Raw genomic sequence first — 8,328 nt, forward strand, 5'->3', positions numbered from 1 at the left:
ACAACGACCAAGCAAGTGTGTGGCTGATTCTCCTGTTTTGCAACTGACCATTGACCAAAAGAGTACCTTCTTTAGAGCAAGTCTTATGGTGGAATCCAAACTATTTTAAGTGTGAAAAAATCATGGAATGTCAAGTCTAGTGACTTCCAAGTTGGGGTCTTCCACAGAAAATCCAAGCAAGGTTCCACGGTTTCGTGGAATCCATCTGAACGCCAATAAGAATAGCGTTAAACGCAATTAAGAATTGCGTTTTTTTTTTATCCGTAGATTTAAAATGAGTTGTTGAAATCTAACGGCTGAAAAAAAAGCTCCATTCTTAATTGCGTTTTTTGAGCTCCATTCTTAATTGCGTTTTTTTAGCTCCATTAAGAATAACGTTTCTACTATTCCACCATTACACTTGCGCTTCCATCCACAGTTCCAAGTGTTGAAGTGACGTGGAAGATGGATGGATTCCACCGTAAGACTTGCTCTACACAATGAGGAACTCATTTGCTATATAGTTGATCTTCATCATAAGTTAAAGCGAGGAACTCATTTGCATGAGATAGGGTCTTCCATACGTAGATGCTCGTGCATCCAAGGTGAGCTTGACATGCATTAGAAGTAAAAAAGAAAAGAAAAGAAAAAAAGTTTGTCTGCTTTGTTAGATGTTACGTGCTAAAGACTAAGAATGTCATTCTTGGGCGCTCCGCCTAGTTTCCAAAGGCCTGGAAGAAAGAATCAAATACGTAATTAATAAATGCTATTACAAATGAGGTCGATTTTAATAGTATTTGATTAGACAACACTGTTACTTAACTAGCTCATGTAGCTTTCACAATCAAAAAATTATACTACTTGCTTTAATCCAAGTAAGAAAAGTATTAGAATCACTGCAGTGCAGGCGCGATCCGGATATGTATCTTATGTTTGATATCTTTAGGATCTAGGGCAACCTGGGTTTTGATTTTTATCTTATCTTATCTTATCTATGCGGGGTGTATTATCCAAGGACGAGAGAGTCAAAGGGGATCGAAGGTAATTTACATAAAATCAATGGTTAATTAAGAGATATAAAAACAAATTAATTTATTGTTTTGTAACTATCAGGCAAAGAGAGTTGGAACCTTTGACGGGTTTATTGTTACAATTAGGTCATCTCGTCAAGAGTATGATGTTGATTTTTGATATGCACTTAACACTACAAATTGTAAATGGTTCTTTTGTATACGCACAAAGATCCAACCACCGCTACTACTAGTCGTAGCTAGCAACTTGCCATGCCAGTTCCTATCTAAGCTAGCCCTGCTCGTCGACAAAATGAGCACAATACTTTCTTCTAATTTCTAAACTACGAGCATTTTTGTTTTCTGCCTATATATTCATGATATTTGCAAGCAATCAGTAACTCAAGTTTCTAGCTAGAGAGTGAGAGGGAGGAAGTCATGAGGGGTTCTTCTAACAACAGTGCAAATCAAGTTGATGAAGCTGATGGGGAAGAATACACACAAGATGGTACATTGGATCTTAAAGGAAACCCGTACTTAGATCCAAAAGAGGTGGATGGAAAGCTTGCTCCTTCGTTGTTGGTACTTTCTCTAGCTCTATCTCTCTTTCTTTGAAAAAAAACCTCACCTTGTTATTTATACAAGATTGATATAGTAACTTGACTACTTATTCTTCATTCCTTCTAAACTTTTTTTATTTAAGAAAAAGATAATACTTTGATAGATTAAAATTGTGTTCATTCAAAATGTCTTCTTCATTCCTTCTGATCATCTAGAACAAGTTCTTCACTACAGGTTATTCTTTAAGGTCTGTTTACGTTTACCCCATGAATAATCTTGTAACGTTTTTTTTCTTAATTCTATCTTCAAATACTGCTTCGAACTCACCTATGATCACAGGTTTAGTCTTTATTTCTCGAGTCTCTTTCATTACAGGAGTATATTTTTACGGCTTGAACTAGTATTTTCATTAAAGATACTAGTATTTCCATTAAAGATACTAGTGAGGACACATGCTTGAATTTTTAATCATCCAACAATACTAAATTTGAAAGCTATGGAATTTTTTTCCTAAAACAAAAATTTTAAAAGAGTTTTTCAAATATATAAATTTTCAAAAAATCCGGTATATATTTTGAAAGATAATAAGTTTTTAAAATTTTTGATCTATTTTTAAAATAATAATATTTATATAAATATGTAAAAAATAAGACAACCAAGTAATAGGGGGTCTTCAACGAAAAAAAAAGGAAAAAAAAAGAAACTATTGTAAAGTCGGTGACTTGGTGGATAACCACCATTGACGAGTCAAATAGGGCCCACATATTTGGGATAAAGATAAACAAGTTTATCTACTTAGCCCTTAAGGATTGTCTCATAATCCTACACATTGACCCAAGGTAAATACGTGTCCTCCTTATACCATATACCATGCTTGAAATGTTGGCTATAAATAGCCTATTCGGCCAGTGTAATATGTACATCAAGAAAATGAATTAGAAACGAAAACAGAACAAAGTTCCATTGTATCTTCTACTGCTTCATTAGTTCAATTCAAGTACTAAATTAATTCAATGAATACACAACACGTTATCAGCACGAATTGCTCGTTAATGAATATCGGCTTATCGGTTCGTTCGTTGTATTTGTTGGAAAGAATCTGGTGAAGGACGACTATGACAAAGACATGTCTCCAATTGTTAAACCCATCAAAGCAGAGATACTCACTTCACCGATAATATACGTGTGAAGTTCATCTATCTCACTGAGAGAGAAAGACGAATCCCTTCTCCCTTTTTGTTCATTTTGTTTCCACTGGCGTTTATAATTTTGAGTTTTAATTGCCTTTAATTTGAACTTGTTACATGGCAGGAATCACTCAACTAAGAAAGGAATTATCAAAAGTCAAGTGTAAAGTTGTAGTGTTAAGTCACTAGCAGTAACCACATCGAGTCGGTTATTGGCTTCTCCATTTGTACGTGGTACCTAATTCAAGCCTGCAGTGGAAACAGAACCAAATACTAAAAATTTTTTGGTAAGCGTAAGTGGGGTCAGTGGTAAGAAAGGAAAAGGTGAGAGCCGCGACTCCGCAAACTTTATAAATTTTCGCTTTATTATTACTATTATGGTACTAACGGTAAATACCTGTAAAGCGAGAAATTATCGCATCCATAAAGGATGAAATACATTTAATTTATGTTGTTCTAATGATCTCTAGAAATTTTGAAATAATTCCACCAGAAGTTAGAATATCGTGTGGCAATATGGATACAAAAAGCGCGCTCCGCTAGCCGGTCGGTCCCAGAAGTGACCCGTTACAAAGTGCTAGTCGGTTCCTATCAGTGGTCCCTGAAGTGACCTGTAACTAATATTGAGGCAATTTTTTTGCCACAAAAGACTATATCCATGTGCACACTTAGAAATTGATATTTCGTCAACGCGAAGTTAACGAAAATGGAGATTTGTTGTTTCTTTTAGTACCATATATGTTTATGTTTTCTTTATTTTCAAGTTCTGTTTATTTTATTTACTTGTCATTGTCATGTAAATAGTGGATTCCAGAAGCAATCCATAAGATGTTGTTGACCCCAGAAGTGGTCCTCCATTGAATTTGTGGTTTCCTTTAATAATACAAATTTTATGGGCTCCAACAGTAACCATAAAATAAGGGCCCCGAGGTGGTTTACAATGATATTTGCATTCAGGGATAACCCATAGTTACTAGAATGTTATTGTTAACTGCCCAACTATTCCTCTCTCGTCTATCTGTACTAACGGATAAGGATTCCTGAAGTAATCTATCCATTTCTAATAGACGATAGAGATATTTGTCTCAAAGACAGTGGAACAACAAACACAAATTTTCGAACCATTTTATAACCTTGAAGAGGTTTCTGGAAATGTGAAAATATCATTTCGGTTCGAATCATATGCTAGACAGCTCTGGAGGAGCGTATATCATTCTGGTGATGCAAAGACCATTATTATTCCGATCCCGGATTCCTGAAGAATCCATCGATTCTTGAAAATATTTGGTATTACCACCTTGAAACGATAAATGAGCATTTTTATGAAGTATTTTATTACTTCATTTGTTTTTCTGCCAGAAGCACGTTTAGAGAAGCTTGAGACTCTCTCTTTTATGGAGTGCGCCATATGAAAATTCTATCAGTAGAATCTCACAGTGTCATTAGCCAGAAGTTTAATGACCTCGATATTTCATGCTCAGGCATGGTCGATATGGACGCCAAAGTTCTACCAAGATGAGTAGACAATTTAAAATGCTCATGGACATCCTTTACATAACCTGAAGCTTCTATTATATGAGGATGTAAGTTGTGGTGTTGGTCCCTGAGACAATTAGTTGTTAAATTGCATTAACATTAGCATTATGATAACCCGTTACTGAATCACCAACATTAATCCCTAGAGAGGATTTAAGGTGGCATTTGTAGGGATTATTCACCCTGGACTATGGACTATTTTTCAGTACCTTACATATTAATAGACGCATCTAATAGATGGTCTCTTGTTTATATAAACACGTAATGTTAGATTTGTCGAACCATTTGTGTAAATCATGTGGTTACCTATCCATTTTGGACTTTCTAAATAGGTCCATTTATTTTGGTGGTAAATTGATAGGCTTTCGATGCTTTGCCTTCAGTTGGTGTTATATCGAGCATATAGTTAGTACATGTGCGCACTCGACATTGTCTAGTTGAGTTCTTTGTTTAAGCATCTTTAGTTATTGGTCGACTAACTATTTACCATCAATTATGTCTTGGGAAGCAACCTTACAACTTACGTGTTTGCTCCATAGCGTCACCTAGATATATATGTTGGTTTCGATTCATAAGATATTTAAAACCATGTGATGGTAATGTCTTATTGCATATTAGACTGTATTCCCGCCGTTAGGGGGAGGAAGTAAGCCGTCAAAAAGGAACGGAATGAAATGTCTCATCTGTTGTCGAGCCTGCAGTTGTTTTTGGGTACTTTTTGTGTAGTTAAATTAAACCCCAAAAACTATCATGAGCAGAATTGCCTTTGAAAATCAGGCAATTATGGAACCAGAAGTTTCCAGAAATGAGATAGTAATATTTTCTCCATGATCAGGAGGACTAAGATGCCACCAGAAGTTGGCACGACAACCTGCCACCAGAAGTTGGCGTGAGTAAGGTTGATAACCTTTAAGGTTCTCCCATTTTAATCAGGGGGAGAAATGTCACCACAAGAAGTTGGTGAAAATTATGTTGATAACCTAAAAAGGTTTTCCCGCCTTAACCATGGGGAGAAAGACCACCTGAAGATGGCAAGTATTATGTCGACAAATTTAAGGACTTTCCCTTGAAGTCATGGAGATGACATGCACCACCTAAAGATTGCAGTAAGCATTATCGACAGTTAAATTGGTTATTTGATTAAGTTCTTATCCTGATCAAAGAAAGTTTGGCTGCCACTAGAATGGCGTGAAACATCTCATTTTTTTTAACACACCAAGATATTGGATGTAATTGAGGTGTTGGAGATTGATCATGATTAAAACAAATAACTGCAGTAGCTCTGGGAAAATATTATTCGTCACTTGCTTGAGGATGCAGACACAAGAAATTGTCACAGCAGGTTAACTAATACATCTCGCAGTGACCCAGTCGTGAGTTAAGATACGCTGAAGGCGTGAATGACTTCCTTATTTATGCCTCATAAAATAGAATCCAATCACTTTTATGATATCTAGTACTCTTGAAGAAACTACAGATAGTGCTCGTGGAGACTATCAGAATATGATCCACATTCTCTAAATTTGAACCTCATTAAAGATGAGGAAATAAATTCCCCTGAAGTGGCACTGGTACCAGTCTGTGAAACTTTTATTGAGAGTGCATGCACTAGAGAAATGTGTGGGATCTATATGATTGTCGATTATTTATTCACAATGGTGGTTATGTACCCCTCTGCAGAGGAACATCGACATTGTGATTGGTAGGCATATAATTTGTTCCTCTATAACTAAGGTAGAGGATGGAGTCTCATGGAAAAGCGCAAAAGTTCGGATCCGAGTCACACCGTAAAATTTTGAGGCCTGAATGTTACAGGTTGGTGTTTGAGATGAAGCGCAGAGAGAGTAAAATAATCGCGTAAAGTGCGATTTAAGGGTTTTCCTGCTGAACCCCCAGGATTGGTTCTGTAGAACGAAAATTATTCTCCAAATGTAAATGCACTTTAGCGTGGTATTCCCTGAAGGATTCATATTGCATCTTGTTATGAATAGTGGCTGGTGATTGTAATGAATCCTTGAAGGATTCGAGCTTCTAACTCGGGCAACCACCTGAATTTGTGAACTATGCCAGACTTAAAATTAGGTCATAATCACCGCTTTGGAAAGGAGAAATTTGTGAACAATCCTTGTATGTGTTTTTATGTTCTTTATATAAGGTTAAAATTCGAATGGATTGATGATATCATTTTTGTCTTCTTAACGAGCCCTTAATAGCGCTAAAATCTACGCTTAAACTAAACTGTGAAATCTCGATGAGATTGAAATATTTCTCGGCCTGAAGTTCGAGAACATGCTAGCATAAAATTTGTTTATGCACTAGAGTATCCAGTTTTGATACTCGTAATGCTTGTTGTACTGCTAATTAACACTTTTAATATGGGATCCCTTAGAATGGAACATGATCGATCCGTCTGTCATGTACGTAGATATATTACTTTATGGTCCAGAAGTACCATGTAAGAATATAATGCATGCATTATCTTGTTTTTTTTTCTTTTTCTAACCTTTGTTTTGCAGGTTACACTTTTAGAGGCTGAAATTGATTCTACGGAATTTATGAGTTTACAAAATGCCTTTTCATTGTTATGCCTGAAGTTAAAGCGGCAAACTGAATTTGGTGTGCAACGGATGGAGGATCTAAGTGCGAAGTGTACATTTTTAGTGGTACACCAGACACAAGACCGGCAGTCAATCCTCCATAAGTTGCGAATAGTAAAGCAGTTTTGTGCAGTCTGTATAATATTTGCACCACCAACCGCTTTAAGAAGTCATGCTTCAGGGGGAGTAAACTCGTAGAATCATTCGCTGGACTTAAACGCGTTGTACTCTTTTTCCTTCACCAAGGTTTTGTCCAGTTGGGTTTTCCTTGTCAAGGTTTTAACGAGGCAGCATATGCGTGTTCAGCACCATTATCAGGCGACGTCTGTTGTACTCTTTTCCTTTAGTCTGGTTTTGTCCCAAGTGGTTTTACAAACAAGGTTTTTAACGAGGAAACATGCTCTTTGACGTCGATGGTATTATGAATTTTGGGTGTTCAGGTTTTCTCCCAAGTGGTTTTCCTGGCACAAGCGCTCAGGTTTTGTCCCATGTGGTTTTCCTAGCGCGGGCGTTTAGGTTTTGTCCCAAATGGTTTTCCTAATGCAATTTTAATGGAGGAAGTAAGTTCTGGCGCTAAAGTTTTTCCCAAGTGGTTTTCCTGGCACCGTTTTGTCAAAGACAATTTTTCGTGACGGCGACCACCCTCATTTTAAGCTCAGGTTTTGTCTTAAATGGTTTTCCTGACGCTGTTTCGATAAAGGAAGAGATTCATCGAAGTGACCAACCTCATTTGGAGCTTTAAGTGTTCGGGTTTTTGTCCCATACGGTTTTCCCCGGACAACTTTGAAATGACTGACACCATTTTGAGGCTACGAAGATTGTACTTTTCTTTAGATCAGTTTTTATCCCATCATATTTTTCTGGCAAGATTTTATTGAGGCAACGATCTTAAAATGGTGGTCATCCAAGGGGAGTATTGTAAAGTCGGTAACTTGGTGGATAACCACCACTGACGAGTCAAATAGGGCCCACATACTTGGGATAAAGATAAACGAGTTTATCTACTTAGTCCTTAAGGATTGACTCATAATCCTACACATTGACCCAAGGTAAATACGTGTCCTCCTTATACTATATACCATGCTTGGAATGTTGGCTATAAATAGCCTATTCGGCCAGTGTAATATGTACTTCAAGAAAATGAATTAGAAATGAAAACAGAACAAAGTTTCATTGTCTCTTCTACTGCTTCATTAGTTCAATTGTACTAAATTAATTCAATGAATACACAACAGAAACTCTTTTCTTTATATTAGTAACATAAGATGTGCGGTACGTATCAATTATGTACTCCACCTGATGATGGATAACTTGAGATAATGTAGTTGAAAAATCAAGAAAAGGTGTTGGAAATTAAAGAGGTCTAAACAAATAAATATCCCGATTTATTCATTGAGGCCTGTCATAGTCGTTTTCATTGCCAGGCCAGACAAATACAGCTTATTTTGAAGAAGAAAA

The 8,328-nt window shown here is 36.6% G+C and overlaps 1 long non-coding RNA gene across 1 annotated transcript; it reads left to right on the top strand.

Annotated features, from left to right (window-relative positions):
• Positions 1–1,226: 1,226 nt before the first annotated feature.
• Positions 1,227–3,519, top strand: LOC113333446. The gene is made up of 2 exons (XR_003351996.1): positions 1,227–1,571; positions 2,862–3,519. It is a non-coding gene; the product is annotated as an uncharacterized LOC113333446 (long non-coding RNA).
• The last annotated feature ends 4,809 nt before the right edge of the window (positions 3,520–8,328 follow it).

This window comes from Papaver somniferum, unplaced genomic scaffold (assembly GCF_003573695.1).
Source record: "Papaver somniferum cultivar HN1 unplaced genomic scaffold, ASM357369v1 unplaced-scaffold_133, whole genome shotgun sequence".
NCBI classification, from domain to species: Eukaryota; Viridiplantae; Streptophyta; class Magnoliopsida; order Ranunculales; family Papaveraceae; genus Papaver; species Papaver somniferum.